This window comes from Thamnophis sirtalis, unplaced genomic scaffold (genome assembly GCF_051295495.1).
Source record: "Thamnophis sirtalis isolate CommonGarterSnake01/CBP01778 unplaced genomic scaffold, rThaSir2_p1.2 scaffold_8, whole genome shotgun sequence".
NCBI lineage: Eukaryota > Metazoa > Chordata > Lepidosauria > Squamata > Natricidae > Thamnophis > Thamnophis sirtalis.
The window spans coordinates 24,599,924-24,617,024 of NW_028261388.1; the positions used below are offsets into that span (position 1 = coordinate 24,599,924).

Genomic DNA, 17,101 nt, shown 5'->3' on the forward strand with positions numbered 1-17,101 from the left:
TTCTGACATAATCTGGAAAGCGAAATTGGGCAGATTAATTTACCTTCTTCACGGGATTGCTGGGATTATGGGATTTGGCGCCAGGGATTAGAATGCTACCATCAACACTTCAAAGACAGAGTGAAATATAAATATGAGAACTGATCTCGTTTTCCACCACCCCCCACCTCCCCTCCCCCATGGGCCTTATCGAATCGCATTTCCCCCGACAAGCCGGTCGTCGGAGCGGAGCAGCTGCTGCTTATATTCCGGCACAGGGCGCCACGTGCAGCGACGGCGCAAGTGCAACAAACCGCGTTCTCTCAGGAGGAATGGCACGGCCTCCTTTGTTCTTTCGTTTCAACTTTGAAGCGGGCGGGCGGGCGGGCAAACAGGCGGGCGGGCGGGCAAACAGGAGCGCGAAGTGGAAGAAGACAAAAGAGGCAGAGCCAAGGGAGGTGGGGAGGCGCGTGCGGACGGACGGGCGCGATCGTAAAGCGGGGTTATCTCGGGGTTATCTCGCTTCCCGCGCCCGCCCGCCCGCCTTCATTACGAAAGGGGCAGAAGGACCCAGGTGAGAGGAAGGGAGTCGGTGCCCGGCTCTGTGTTATGATGGGCGGATCCTGTCCACGCGACGTCAGGAGGGTGGGGAACGGGCGCCACTTGACAGGAGGGAGGGAAGGAAGACGAGCCGGCTGCCGCCTCCTCCTTCTCCTCCTCCTCCATCACCATCATCCCCACCGCCGCCAACAGCTCCGGCAGCCCCGGGGTGAGTGGAGGGAAGCGGCCGGGCAAGGGCTCGCCCGCTCTTGGCGGCGTCCACACGACGGAACTCCACTGACTCGAGCGCGCGGCTCTTTCCAAGGGTGAGGGAGGATGGGGTGGGGGTGGGGGTGAGAGCCGCGCCTTGGAAACGGGGACCGAGGTGTGTGTGTGGGGGGGGGGGGAGGCTGCCGGCTGTCCTCCGCTTCTCCCTTCCTCCGGCTGGCAGGCGGCCCTCCTTGGGTGTTTGCTCTTTGCGTGGGAAAGTTCCCCGATCCCCACCCGGAATGGATCAGGGGAGCCCGTGGGCATCGAGCAGGTGCCCTCCGCTCCGGTGTGGAGTTTCAAAAGGCGCCGCTCTCCTCTTGGACTTGGCTTTTCAGGAGCACCACCTGTCGTGCCCTATTCTGTGATAAGCCTGCGCCTCTTCTCTGCTCCCAACTCCTTGTTGAATGACTCGTTGCCCCACGTGTCGCCCAGGTCTCCTGCTTTCCCTTTGCTTTTCCTGCCCCATCTGGGATACCCACAATAACAAAAGCCCCTCTCTCTCTTTTCAGTAATGGGTGCTTCTTTCCTTTCCTTTTTTAAATTATTATTTTGGAGAAGAGGTGTAGGGGTACTTTAAAAATCGTTATTTACTTACAACATTCTCCTTCAAGGTGGTTTGTTTGTTTGTTTTTTCGGTATTTAAGGCGGACCAATTGGATATTTGTGGGTGACCAGTGCTGCCCTCTCTTGGTTTGAAGCAAAGCCTGAGAAAAGGCTGCCATATGTGTGCCAGTTAACTTATTTTGGGATATACTTTATTTACTTAGGTGCCTTTATAAATAGTTTAATCTATATTTAAATAGTGAGAAGGAAGTGACTTCACCAGCCATTTCTAATAATATTTTAATGCATTTTCCTAAATAGGGTAATCTTAAAGTGTTCTGTCTAGACTGGAACAGTCTGATTTTAGTCATATTTGGAAGCAAGTGATGCTGAATGTTGCAAAGTATTTATAGCCAAAACAAAAATAAATGAAATAAGTTGATATCATTTGGGTCAACGTCTGCATTTGTTAATTTTTCCAAATCATTGTGTTGGTTGGCTTTTAAAAAGTATTAGATTTATAATAATGCAGAGTTTTGCAAAGTTAACATCTGTAGTGTTGTAGCCCTCTGTTTCAATTAATTTTTTACTCAGCCACTCAATGTAGCTATTAAGATGATAAAAGGAGTAATTGATTACACTTAACATCAATAGTTCTTACCATTTCATGAATGAATAATGTTATTCTTTGATTCCGTTAAAAGCAGTAAGTTGGTGCACAAAAGTGTCTTTAAAATTGTAGCTTTCACTTGTTTAACATTTATTGTGTATAAAAAATCAAATGCATTTTATTGTACATCCTTATATATGAGACTGAAAATATGTGTATATGTATGCACTTCAGAACAATCATAAGCAATATTTTATCAATACTTTGTGTAATTGTGTTGAAGAATTAGAATTCATTTTTTGAATTTGCTGAGTTTTTGCATATCTTTCTCACTGAATGTTTTCAAAATTTCATGTGTGATGTAGTATTCATAAAAGAAGTCAGAAGAAACAAATAACACTAGTGTTCATATATGTTTCTTTTACCCCATACATAAAATCATCCAGTAGATTTACCAGTGTGAAGTAATTCTCCCCAGCTCAGTTTAATTAATAAGATAAATAGGATCAGATGTAGTGGTATATGGTGTGGGAATGATCTTGAGAGACAGGGAGAACTTCAACCAGGAAAATGGTCAGATAAGAGGTAACTTAGTATGCAGCAGGAATGTGGGTATGGCAAATATCTCAGAAAGGACTCTCCTAATTTCTTGGGCTGAATATATGACGGGAGAAAATGTAGAGGTCAGAGTTGAAAGATTCCATTAAGGTAACCTTACAATAAAGTAGAATTTGTTCATCTGGGAGTGCTTTCTGACAGGACTACCTCACAGGAATGACATCTTGAGTGTACCCTGCCCTATATAATTGACATGCATGTTGGTTTCTCTCAACACAATAATGTTATTACCAGATTGTAGAGTCAACTCATGTCTCACTTAAAAGGAACTTCCAAAGATCGTGTAGGCGTAATTGATTGTTAGATACAATTGCTAAATTTAGTTTATTAAACTATTTATAAAATTACAGCTCTCTACCACTCCACAACCAGAGACATTATCTTAACATTGGGAAGATTTATAACAATAATGAATCTTCCTAAAGTGGCTATTTTGTCAGTCACTTCAAGAGTGCAACATAAAATTGTCAATGTAAACACAAACAACCTAAACACCATAGAAACATTTTGCCTTGTCTAAAGACAGAATGACCCTACCATCAGAAAAACACTGGGTAAAAATAGGATTCTTAGGATGGTAGCAATGTAAAAGCCATGACTCACTAAAAACAATGGTCTTGTCTCAAAGTTGGTCAAGATGATTCTCCACATTTCTGGAAAAATGTTCTGTAAACACATGAGACAAAAGTAATCTTGTCAGGCTTTACTGATATTGTTTTGTATTATTTACTGATATTGTTTGGTATTAGTTATTCTGTTCCACAGTAACAACCTCATACTATCAAACATGAAAGTAAGAGTGCCTTAATTTTTTTTGCCACGTCATCTGGATAATATTCCCTCATGGGCTATAAAGTGAAGCCTAAGTAGGTTACACAGCCCAGATATAACAACAAGAAACTGACAAAGAACAACTACAAAAATTTGGAATGGTATCTCAAGGTCTAGACCGAAATCCCATAGGAAGATTATAGCAAGATCTATAATGAATGGTTTAAAAAAAAAATCTGAAAAAGTGCCGGATGTTACAATTAAAGCAGTTTGTCAGGGAGGAATGGACCATAATTCTTATTCAGCAAGGTTGGCAATTGATTATCAATACCAGTGGTTATAGTTATTGCGGCTAAAATATGTAGAACCAGTACTGAATCCAAGAGAAGGATTAGTTTTTCATATTGCCACATGGCATGTTGTGTGATGGAACTAATGAAATAAGCACAAAATGTTTATATTATTTATGCACTTTATATTTATCAGAAAGATTAACACAAAAATCTACTCATGGGAAAGATATGCAAAAATTTAGAAAATCATCAAGATGGAGAGTAACTTTTAAAAAAGTATATTTAGTTCTTTTTCAATTTAACTTTTGTTTTTGTTAAGCCATAGAGAATAATTGTTTAGTAAAATTATATTTCTTTTGTTACCTTTTTTGTTGCAGATAAATATGGGTACTTAAGAAGACTGTAAGATAATATTTTAATACAAAGAATAAGACAGGTGTCTGGTTTTTGATTTCAGCTACACTGTAAGTATAATTGGATTATCACTTTGTATTGTACTAACTTTATTTTAGATACTTGAAATTATTGATTTAAGGGAGCTTATACTTAACAGATGAAAAATGTCATCATTAATGCCTTGAGCATTTCATTTGTGTCATATGACGAAGTAGTGATATTTGTGGCATATGATGACATAATATGACAACTTTGTAGTTCTGTTGGAAAAAGCCAATATAAGAGGTGAAATAGTTAATAATAGTTAGAATTTGTGTATCAGTTTCAAGGTGCTTATGTCTTGTGAGCAATCACAACATTTGAATGCATGTATTTCTATAAATATATTTATTTATATTTATTTATAAATATAAATAAATTTATATTTATTTGCTCTTATCTTGCAGATAGAATGGATAAAATAGCTTGTTTATGGTTACTGAGTAATGTAGTGCAAATGTGAGCTTTGATAAATACCTGTATTACACTGTAACAAAAAATGTACAATTATCTCAATCAGCTGAATTTCTCCTTGATATCTAATCTTTAAAACATGCTTCTGGAATTGAGGTGGGGATTATAGAAACTAAAATGAAAAAGGAAGTACCACATTTAAAGCTAAATAGTAAAAAATATTGTGGTTTTATGCTATTGGAAGATGAAAAAAAAAGAATTATAAATTACTCTGATGATAATCTATTCTTGTATATTTTATTTGAGAATTTTAAATATTATTTCTAATGACATTACACCATACTGAATCAATGACAATTCTGCATAGCATTACTGACTGCTTTCTTTTGTGGATTGCCATAGTTATTATGTTAATCAGGCATGGTCATAACTCTGAATGCTTGTATATATGTCAGTTGTACTAATGGCATTTTGTAATGTTTTTATTAAATAATTAATGGATGAAATGTCTGATCCAAGAATGACATCATTTTTCATTGCATGCAATTTGAAAGACTTGGATGATACCCAAAATGATATTTTGCTGATAGAATTATACTTTATCCAGTGAAGGCTTTTATCAGAAGAAAAGAGGTTTACATCTCGGGGTGCCTTGAAATTTACTCCAGAAGATTAGGATATTCTTTGAATTATAGCAAAGAATGAACTGAAGAAGATCAAGTTGGAAAGGGAATTGCCAAAAATTACTTGCATCCAAGTTGATAGAAGTTTCACTAAATCAAATATCTTTCCCTTGACTTCTTAGTTTCAACCTCTTTGCACCCTGGAAAATTCTGGGAATTTAAGACCACAGCTCAGAAAGCTGACAAGGTTAACAAATGATGACTATAATATAGATAATAATAACAAGTTCTATATAAATGCTACTGGTAACCACAACAATGTGCTGTAGATATCATTGTTTTTATTTTCGGATTCATTTCAGGCAAAAGTTACATGGCTGGTTACTGAACAGAAACTGATGAAAGTTTTCTTCTTTCTTGTTAAAGCAAACATACAGAATAATCTATTTTATACTATGATATGCTTTCCAATAGCATGATTAAAATTAAAAATTGAAAAATGGAATAAACACAATAATAATAAAAAATATTTGAAACAGTATAAAGTTAAAATTAACAATACAAAGTACTTTTTAAATTAAAAGGCCAGTGAAAGATAGCAGGCACAGAGTTAAGAGAACTCCTCTAAGGAATAAAATCCACAGACAGATTGGCACCATAGGGAAACCCATAGCTCATCTCTTCACTTCTTACCTTCCATTTATAAAATTTATGGAATCCAACAATATTATTATCTGAGCTATTATGAGATGAATGTTATAGTTACATAGAAATAAAACTAAAAATTGAGACAGTATTACACAATTGCTTCCATCTTTTTGGATATGAAGAACTTTGGTGACTTTACATTACCAAATGATGATCCAATATTGTAAACTATTTAATGCAAACCTGCAATTAATTTCCCCATATGTTAAAAGATTTAGTTAGGAAGTTTAGATGCTAATTCTTTTACAAAAATAAAAATTATATTTTTGATTGTGATTTAAAATGTGAAATTGTTGTGATTTTAAGTGACAGTCTAACAGATATTTGGTGTTAAATTGTTATGATTTTAAATGCAATCTAACAAATATTTATTGATAGCAGATTCTAAATCAGGAACCAAGTATCATTCATATATTATTACTTATGCTTTTAATTAGCCTTTTATATACCTTTCAAAAATATTAAAATAATTTTAAACAAAAGCTTTTGCTTTAAGTATATAGCAGTGATGTAAGTGATTAGGAATAAGCACAGTAAACAGCATGCATTATTAATACCTTTAAAATTTTTCAAAGAACATCAAATAGCTTTTGAGGTCTCATAATCAATTTCTGTTTATACTCAAAACAATGTACAACACCCTAAGAGACATTTATGTAATGTAATAAACCTTTCAAGATAATTTATACACAATATGCAACATTCATTGAAATATCAAGACATACAATTAAAATATTCAATTGCCAATAATAAAGAATGCATTAATTATTCATATTAATCCACAATATTTTTTTATGCAAGTAGCATAAAAAAGATATAATCTAAAACATAACGTCATAATGTTTTAGATTGTATCATTTTTGCTGCTACTTGCAGCAAAACTAGAAAAGTAGATTCTTAATCTGCCCCCTGTCTATCTCTGATGACAAGAAAGGCTTTTCTTGTCAGATCAAATAGAAATAAACTGATAAGAGTGAAGGACCAGGTTTCATTGGATTTATACTAGGTAAGATTATTTTGACATCGTTATTTGACGTACTAAAGCTACTGAACTCATCCCCATTTATATCTTTTCCTTCAGAATAGAGCTTAGATATACCCATAATGTTTCTTAATTGCAGTGGATAAAGATAATGCTGCTTGACAGACCATACATATTCTTTTATACTTCTCTTTCTTCCTTGATTTTTGGGTGAATCTTGGAACTAGAATGAGATCTCCATTTTCAAAACTGTATTTTTAGTGGTATTGAATTTTCTGTAATTTTTTTTGTAAAAGATTATCTTCTGAAACTAACACTTTTGGAAGCACTGTATTTGTTTGCCTCTCATGTAGTTAATTTCATTGTTGGAAAGAGAATAAAAGGTAATACTGCTCAAGAAAAAATAGTGTAAACCATTTCTATTATAGACCTAGCAGAAATTGAATGAGAGAAAAAAAAATGAGGATTGTTCAATTCCTTTAAAAACAGCAAGGAGTATGTTGAGTATGAAAAAAGGACAAATTCTGGTCCAAGTAAAAAAAAGCTGCTAATGCTGTTTTGCATTTATGGTGCAATCATATTGGTATTCTGTATTATTCTGGTTATTGCATCTCAAAAAAGAACTGAAATGCATAGTGAAAAACCCAAAATTATTAATTAGGGATCTGGAGCAATTTACTTTAATAAGATTTGCATGTTTAAATCATTGAAATATTTAGTATCATTTAAACATTTTGGGCATCTGTTTTAATGATTTTCTCTTGATTTTTTTCTGTATTAGTGTACTTTTATGATACATGAGTTGCCTAAATTGCTCACAGAATATAGATGGGATAGAAAGAAAAATTAATTATGAATTCTGAGAAGAAAGGTTATGTTTGGATCTTTTTAGCTTTAAAAAAGAAGAAATAATAAGAGAAAACCCAAATGGCTGTAATTTACCAGGAGTAGCACATAGTTTGCACGTAGGTCTCTGGTTAAATTCCTGGCAAGTAAAATCATAGAAGTGTTGCCAGGTAGTGTTGACAACATGATTTTGAAACTGACGTTGAGGACTGTATTCCTTGGACATTTTCTCATACCAAAAAATCTTTTGTGAAAAAAATCTCAAAACCTTTTCCACCTCATCTCATCCCATCTCTGGGATTAGAATTAAGGAAAAACATAATTTAATCACAGTGAAGTAATACTCAATAAGGCAAAAATTGTGGATGTAGTTAATAAATAAATCATTGAAATCAATTTATGTTAAACTTACATTATTTTATATTAATATAGGGATAACATTATGGCTGCAGAAATCTGGATGACCAATGTATGGGAGCAAAAAGATGCAGAAAATTACCTAGTGGTTGTAAAACGTAGTAGTAGATTTTACTGCCTAACATGGTAACTCTCACTAGAGCTTAAATTAATATTACATATATTTATGAAATTATTTAGTTTCCTTAAGTTTAAAAATTGTAAATCTGATAGTTCCCTGTTTAAGATTTGAGAATATTGATTTATTGCTGAATTTTTTTTATTTTAACTTTATTGATTTTGGTAAATCATTTTTGTTAGGTCAAAACAGTCACATTTATACAGCAAATCTAATATCCTAACTGGGTCATTTATGAGAACTTACTATATTACCTCATGAAGGAAACAGGAATATATACTTTAACTTTTAAAATTTAATTTATTCGAATTTATAGTTAATACATTATTAAATTATATAAAATTTTATATAGCAATAAATATAATACGTCTGTTAATGATGTGTTGTCTGGAAGCAATGTTCCCTTTGTTCATCTTTTCATTTTTGAAAACTGAGTCCTTGATAACAGTGATAAAAAGTACCATGGTTGGTTGTGTAGTTGCCTTGTGTTTTTGCCAACAGCAGGTGGCAGCATATAGCCAACCTTGGATAATCGGGAAAAAATATTAATCAAAGTAATTTGATTAAACTACTACATGGACAGAAGACCACTGGAAAATTCCAAGGCTATAAACTAGATTGGGATGTTTAAAAATTTTCACAAAAGGCAGAGGTAAACCACTTCCAAATTGTTGTCCAAAAGCCACAGGGACCTTTCATGGGAATACAATACAACTCAAGGGAAATTATTTTGCCTTTTTACTGTTTTGTAAAAACTTATTTGGGACTGAAAATTAAATTTGTTTCTGGTATACACTTAGTTGATGATCTATTCTTATATTTTGTGAATTACAATACAATCCTCCTCGTTTGCTGTTCTATGCATTGACTTTTAAACATAAAATTGTTTCCAAGATCAAACTTTCTATTATTTGAATTTCTTTGTTCCTAGATAGTTCAACATTCTTGCCACCTACAAAATCTTAAAATGAAAGCCTTATATTTTCTGGATGCTCAATAATACTTGCTGGAGTATATAAAAAAGAATGATGAACAATTAAGTTTAGGTCCGTAATGACGAACCTATGGCACGCGTGCCACAGGTGGCATGCAGAGCCATTTGTTATGGCACGCAAGGCATTGCCCTATCAGCACCAGTGCGCATGTGCGCACTGGTCAGCTGATTTTGGCCTTCATTTTTGACTGTTTTTCGCCCTCCAGAGCTTCCCTGAAGTCTCCAGAGGGCAAAAACGGTCTAATGTGCAAATCAGATGTTCGGGAATAGACTTCCGGGTAGCCCGTAGGGCCATTTTTTGCCTTCCGGAGGCTTCAAGGAAGCCCTCGGAGGGCCTTCAGGGACCCGGGAGGCATTTTCACCTTCCCCAGGCTCCTAGAAAGCCTCTGGAGCCTAGGGAGGGCGAAAAACAGGTCCATCACACGCAAACAGTGTGAGGGTGGAGGAGGTCACGCGCACATGCACAGGGGAGGGTCCTGCACATAAAATTATGAGTGTGGGCGCGCCAGCACACAACCCTGCTGCTCTCCTCTTGCTTTTGGCATGTGATGGGGAAAAGGTTAGCCATCACTGGTTTAGGTGATCTTTTAGAAGTCAAATGCTCTGTACCTTCTCTGTTAGTCCATTCACTTGCCTAAGGCTTAAATGCCAGGCTGACTATATGACCTATCAACCTTTCTGCTTAAAGAATATTTCTGCAGTTTTGAGAGGACTTCATCCAATGAAGTCCTCTCAAAAGAATACTTCTGCAGCTAAAAATACTGAACTTTGTGTAGAGATCATGATGCAACAGTGTCACATCAAATAATCCAACAGTTGAAAGCAAAATTGGTTACAGAGTTAATTATTTAAGATAAGGAAGTGAAAGGTGATGTTGTCATGGTGACCTACCTATAAGAACACAAAAAGAACTGAGATTTTGAATAATGGATGGACTGCTAACATTAGGAATTATTTACATGTTTTTTTCTTTAATGGTCATGCATATGCCAAACATTCATAAACAGCAGTGCAACAAACAGTATCTTCTGGCTAGTTTCACAAAATCAATTTGCTCAACTGTGCATGATGTATTTATATATGCAAAACTAAAGAATATTAATGAACTACAATGACGTTGATCGAAAGCTGCTGTTAAAGGCTTAATTTAGCTTTCCATTAGAGAAAAAGCAATGTTTTAAATACTGTGTCAGAGAGTTTCAAGACATATGGATCAGAAAGCCAAATAAAACCTTCAAATATATCTGTTTTAAAAAGAACCCTTGACTCCATTACATAATGTCATCCAGAAAGCAGCACTATGCTCCTTTCCTTCAACAAGGTATGTACATAATTGATTGATTAATTGAGAAATTATACCAGTTTATACTTATTATCTATGCAGTTCTGGATATACCTGGTTTGATTAGAATGAATATGTTATGGACATGTATTTGCATACATTTTTAAATGTAATCGGAAATAATTTTACATACTGATTTTAGCTTAGGTTTAACAATAAATTATTATTGCATATATATTATGCTTGTATATTAAACTAATTAGTAGGAAACTTTAAGTTCTTGGGTTAAGAAATATTCAGACATATGAGATAGAGCATTCGCTTCTTTGTGCTGTGAATTAGGAATGGAAGATATTCAAAAATTAAAATGAAAAAAGAATTGTGCACCTCCTGGCCCTGTATATGAGATGTTTGTATTCCAAATGTTTGTGTTCAGCTCTAACCTTGAAAGATAATTCCCTTTAGTAGGATGGAAACAAAGCTGAAAGTTTTTATTTGGTGAACCCAAAGCTTGTTAAAAACATTACAGATGCCATATGACACACACACCCCCAAATAGAATAAATTACATTTACCTGGATCCATTTGAATTCCATCAGAGTTTGGTTTGGTTTAGTTTATTAGATTTATATGCTGCCCTTCTCCCAAGGACTCAGGGCGGCCTACAACATTAAAAGAAACACATAATACAAAAGCTTAAAAAAATTAAATAGAATATCCCAAACAAACCCAATTAGAATTGACAATAACATTTTTTAAAAAAATCAAATTAAAATTAACAATGATCAATAATTTATTTTGCTTTGTTCAGGCCAGGCTGGCTTGCTGGAAAAGCCAACTTTTTAGGGCGCGTTGGAAGGACCGGAGGTCGGGGGTTATACGAAGCTCTGGGGGCAGCTCATTGCAGACAGAGAAGGCTCTCCCCCTGGGGGTCGCTAGCCGACACTGTCTGGCCGACGGCACCCTGAGGAAGCCAACTCTGTGGGATCGCACTGGACGGTGGGAGGCTACCGGTGGCAGTAGGTGGTCTAATAGTATAATAGCCCAAATATCCCTAATAGAGACTGTTCAAACATAGAGATTATGATCACAAAGGCATTTAAAGACTGGGGAACAGAATCCTTAGAATAAATGTGCAAATTGTCCAAATAAATGACCCAAAAATGTTCAAAAAGTCATGAAAAACAGGACTCAAAAATCTCATAAAGACTGATTGGCTGGAAGCTAATAGATATACCCATACTCAAATTTCTCATTACAAGTACCAAAAACAGCTAAATATTTTGTACCCTTGTTTAGTGCAAATCAGATGGCAATCTCTCTTGAGTTCTAATTTTGTCATTTTTTCTACTTTGCTAGTCTTTATAGCTTGGGAGAGACACAGGAATTTTTTCATTCATTTTTTTATTTTAGAATCTTTACATTTTTATATTCAGGATCAGACTGTTTTTATAATGGCCAGGGCATTTCCCCCCTTCTCCCTCTAATTACAATATGGAAAGAAAGAAAAAGACTTCGAGAAATAAAGATAGCAGATAGATATAGAGTTGTATGTTTGCTTGCTTCTTTTTTGGATTAATATCTTTTGTTCAGGACTTGTAAGAAATAATAGAGAGAAGGTAACATGCTTAGGGAAAAGCATATATACAGTCTCTATATTTGTACATTCTGGTAAATCATTATATGATTGTTTGCTTTTACCTTAGCATGGTATGCAAACACAATAACCATGACTTGTAAATCATTGCTTAGGATTCAGAACTGTGTTTATTAAAGAGGCCCATTTGTTGGCTTATTAAACAGTATGTTTAAAATGAATCATGGCTCACAATAAAATAAAATGGAAATTCGTCAGGGATTTTTCATTATCTACTGTGTAGATTTTTGGGAAATGTATCCCATAGGGGTATGACTGCAGAAACAGATCTAGTTATTGCATTATACTGTATTATATTTAATTTTTTTCTTTAATGTAACATTTTCTCTACATTGCCTTTTTTTTTCTTTTTTTTAAATAATAATTTTTTTGTTACATAAACAACACATGCCCACACCCGTGGGGGGGGGGGGAATCAAAACACAAAAAAGACAAAAAACAAGGCAGGAGAAAAAAAAGAAAAAAAAAGAAAAAACACAAGTATATGTTATAAAAAAGTATATCAGCTGGTTACATGTTTTTGTGCATCTCTTCCATTAATTCATATTAATTCAAATATCTTAACTCAAACTTATTTGCTGTTTCTAGCTACATTGCCTTTTTTCTTAAGACAAGCAAATTAAATTTGATGCTAAATAACATTATAGAGAAATATGAGCTCAAGAATAATTTTTCCAGTGACTACAGTGTAGAGGAGATAAATTCTAAAAGAATCATATAAAAATCTAAAATTGAATTTAACAATCATTAATTAAAACAATATTAAATGGGAAATCCAGATAAAACTGTTTCAACAGTTCAGATACTTTAGTGCCAACTGAAATAACAAAAATATTTAGGTCTTAAAAGCCAAAAAAGAAAGGACCAACATTGATTTCTTCAACAGACTATTTCAAAAATATGGACTAGCACAAAAAAGCCAATGTTACAGCTTCAGCATATAGATATTAATGCAGTTGATTCTTTACTTAGCTTCAATGTTGGTAGAGCCTTCTTAAATTGCATTCAGAAGGGATAGACAAACCGTATAATTGGTATAAAAAGATTTAGTCTCTTTGGCCGATGCAAAATCCATTACATTAGATGCAAGGATGCATTTGATTATTGATGTTTAAGCTGGACTTGAAACTAATAATAAAAGGAAAGTCTACCTTAAATATATATTTGAAAAAGATTTCCTCTGAAAATATAATTGAAATTTTTGATAATGTACATAGATTAGTTATGATCTGTTTTACAAATTATGAAATTGAGATTTACATAAATATGCAACAATAAATATTTCATATTATGATAGAAGCCCCTTTATAAGCAGGAAGGAATAATTAAACTTATTTAAAATGTGATAGATTTATCAATAGCTATAGGTATAAATGTTTTGTTAACTGGAGTAACTACTATTGAACTGTAGTTGAAAAAAGAATTGTTAAATGTACGTTGACATTTAATAATAATAAAGGATGTTTATATATAGTGTATGTATGCCTGAGACTACATTTATCTCTATTATGTATATGTATAGCATATTTCACTCTGTTCAAATGGTTACAAGTGTTAAGGAAGTTAGCATATGATAACCTATATTTATCTTTGTATAATTCATTTGATGCATTTTTCTTTAAATGGGAAAACACAAAGAACACTTTCATCTTTAAATAATGTATTATTATTGATTTCAGCTACAGTAAACCCTAATGAATATTTGTCATTCAGGGTTCTGAAGTCAAGTATTTTTGGATGCAGAGGTTTGAAAGGACTGAAATATAATGAAAAGTTGTCTCTTCTCTCATCAAATTAATAATCTCTTCCTCATTTAAGCTAAATAAAAAGATATGATCATAGGTTGCTGATAATACAGTGTAGAGAAGGGGTGTCAAACTTGTGGTGTCACAGCACTGTCATGTGATACATTGGGACTTTTTTCTCCTTTGCTAAACCAGGTGTGAGCGTGGCCAGTATGTGATGCATCTAGCCCGCGGGCCGTGAGTGACAGCCCTGGAGTAGAGGCTATATAGTTATCTCAAATGGGTTTTTAGAAATATCAATTCTGAAACAAACACACACACACACACACTTCTGTTTTTTCCACCTTACAGGTGAGAATGAGCTCAGTTAATTAGCCCCTGGTGCATAGCCATTCATAGAGGAGGCTGAAACATGAGCTATGACAACATGTCACAAACCTCATGACTGATATACTGATATTAAAATCCAACTACAAAAAAAGATGGTTTGCATTCTGATGTCACAATGCACAAATCACCTTCTTTAGCCATCAATGTACCATTAATGCCTATGTCCTGGAATTGATCCTTGGAATACATGATCTACTAATGCATATGTTCCAAAAGAATGTTCTGATATATTAAAACTGAATATATTCCAGCGATATTTTCCATTGTGCCAGATGGTTTTCTTTTGAAATTAAATCTAATGAATGCAGTTTGGTTTGCACAAGCTGAATTTAGCAGTGGGCAATGGAAGAATGTAACAGTGAAACTGGCCATATGGTGTATTGTTTCAGTAATCTGATGTGGAGAGATATAAAAAGAATCAAAAAGGTAATAAAATAAAATAAGGTAAGATAATAAACTGGATTGCATTTATATTTATTTTAATGCAGCATAGAAATAAAAGAAGCTTCCTTATACTGTGTCAGATAGCAGCCCAGCCATCTAGTATTGTTGACATTGACTGATGAATGGAGATTCTAAGGATTGAATTTTCACTGGGCTACTTTATTCCCAAGAAATATGATATTGATTTTTTTCTTAGTTTTCTCTCTCTCTCTCTCTCTATATATATATATACATGTTTCTATTGCATTTCTACAGAGTTGCAAAAGGAATTCAAGGATGAATAGATAAGAAATGATACAATACCCTCAACATTTAAATGTTAACATGATAAATTATTGAGAAACTGATTTGGTTAAGCTATAGGGACAATAATAACTTTAAAGATGGAATTTGATGGGAAACAGAGAGAGCATTAGAAAAAGGTCTACAACTGAAATCAGATTGCTGTTGTTGTGTGTATAATTCCAGTTGAATAAACTTTTGATATTTAAAAAAAACTTCATATTAGCTAGGGAAGACATAGGGAAGTTAGCTATTAAAAGCCCTGCTCTAATGTATTTGTATGTGTCAATTGCAATTATACTCTGTGTATATCTTACTATTTCTGTAAAGCTATATGTGAATATCAGAATGGAAGTATTTATTGAATATAAGGAGTCAAAATCTGAATAAGATTCAGGTGTATAAAATTCATATCTAGCAATTGTATGGAAGAAGCAATATGTTGTGGGTGCTCCATCACTGGAAGCTTTAAAGAAGAGACTGGACATCCATTTGTCTAAAATGGTATAGAGACTCCTGCTTCTGCAGGGGGTTGGATTAGAAGACCTCCAAGGTCCCTTCCAACGCTGCTGTTGTTGCTGCATCTAATGATGATTACCTAGAAAAAAAGTTAATCCTAACCTTTGAAAGTGTATGGAATAAAATGAAGTAAAATGAAAAAACTTGTAATTCATTCACCCTAAGACAGGCCATATCTAGATTTCGTAATATAATTTATTTTCTTTCTGATTTAGCATTGAGGGATTATATGAGAACTAAAATTGTAATGGTGCTACACAGGCCATTCATTTCAGTGAGCTTAGCTTCATTAAACTGCTTAGTCACTCAGCCTTGCAATTTTTCAACAAAGAGACCAGAAGATGGTGCCACAATTATGAGTACAGTATGTCCAGTTGATTCAATCAGAAATCGGTTGTCTCCTATCAGAATTAACAAAACTGAGACAGATGGTTTCATTGTCACATATGAATTAATAATATATTCTCCAAGGAAGTCTTTATTAAAGAAAAGTATTTAAGAAGTTCCACTACTTTCTGTTATCCTAAATACTAGTCTTCTTTAATCTGATTCATTAGCAATGTGATGAAGTCCTTTGTTCATGTGAGATTTCATTTTTTTTTCTTTAGCGTATTGCTCCTAAAATAGCGCACACCATATAGAAAAGTAGCATTCAAGTTTCAATCAGGGAAATAGTTTGGGCTTGCAGAACTGGTTTCACAACCTTTTCTCTCCACCTTCCTCCCTAGGTGGTGGGAGAGGTGTGTTAATAGAACTCTGCAGCTGCAATTAACTCTGCTGGTTAATCCACAGAAAGAGATCCACAGGATTCCACACAGAGAGATAAACTCTATCATTCCACAACTAAAAGAAAAAAAAGTTTTATTATTTTCAATCAATATATATATGGCTACCCAACTCACAATTGTAACTTTGAGTAGCTAACATAAAATGAAAACAGAAAAAAAAAACCAACAAAATAAAAACAACTCTTCTCCTGAAGGAAGAGATGGGTTTTCAAGAAGGCCAGTTACAATGAGGCTATATTTCAAGCTAGAGTGAAGATTGAAGAGTTCAAAAGGATACCAAATTGCTATACCTTCATATCTAAGCACATGCCAACTCCTGAGAAGCCTTAATCATCCAGGAGACACATGAATCTAACACACAATTGGCTATACTGTAAGGACAAACAGGTTTGAAGTCTTCCCAGGTAACAAAGCTATACCATGCCTCATTTATTTCCAAAGAACTTGCACAATTGGGAATCCAATTTGAGAGTAGATCTGACATATGCCTCAGATAGTTTTCACAGAATCCTATAGATATTCCTTCGGCCTCTCCCTACCTAGGAGGGACTGGGTTATCTTGAAGAGGGCTGGTGGCTGGCTATCTGCAAGTTCAATAGTAATACATTTGGGAGAAAGAGGAGAAATTCCATCTTGTCTGAAATTTCTAAGATGTGGCTAATAGGCTAAAGAATTTCATAACACTTTATTAGGAAGGAAGCAAATTAAAAATGTAGGATTATAATAGTGTTCCTATATCTAATATAATATGTGCTTTTTAGCCATATTCCAAATTGTTGAAGGGCAGACTCAAAATGTGTAAAATCTATTTGCTACTTGTTATCTTGGAGGAA

General features: G+C 34.5%; 1 protein-coding gene across 1 annotated transcript in view; it reads left to right on the top strand.

Annotated features, from left to right (window-relative positions):
* Window positions 1-656: 656 nt before the first annotated feature.
* The window catches only part of FRY (FRY microtubule binding protein), a 183,113-nt gene continuing 166,668 nt past the window's right edge, over window positions 657-17,101 (top strand). Inside the window, exons 1-2 of the mRNA XM_087721282.1 lie at window positions 657-748; window positions 4,002-4,088. The gene's annotated coding sequence lies outside the window, so the exon portion shown is untranslated. The remainder of the gene's footprint in view (window positions 749-4,001; window positions 4,089-17,101) is intronic.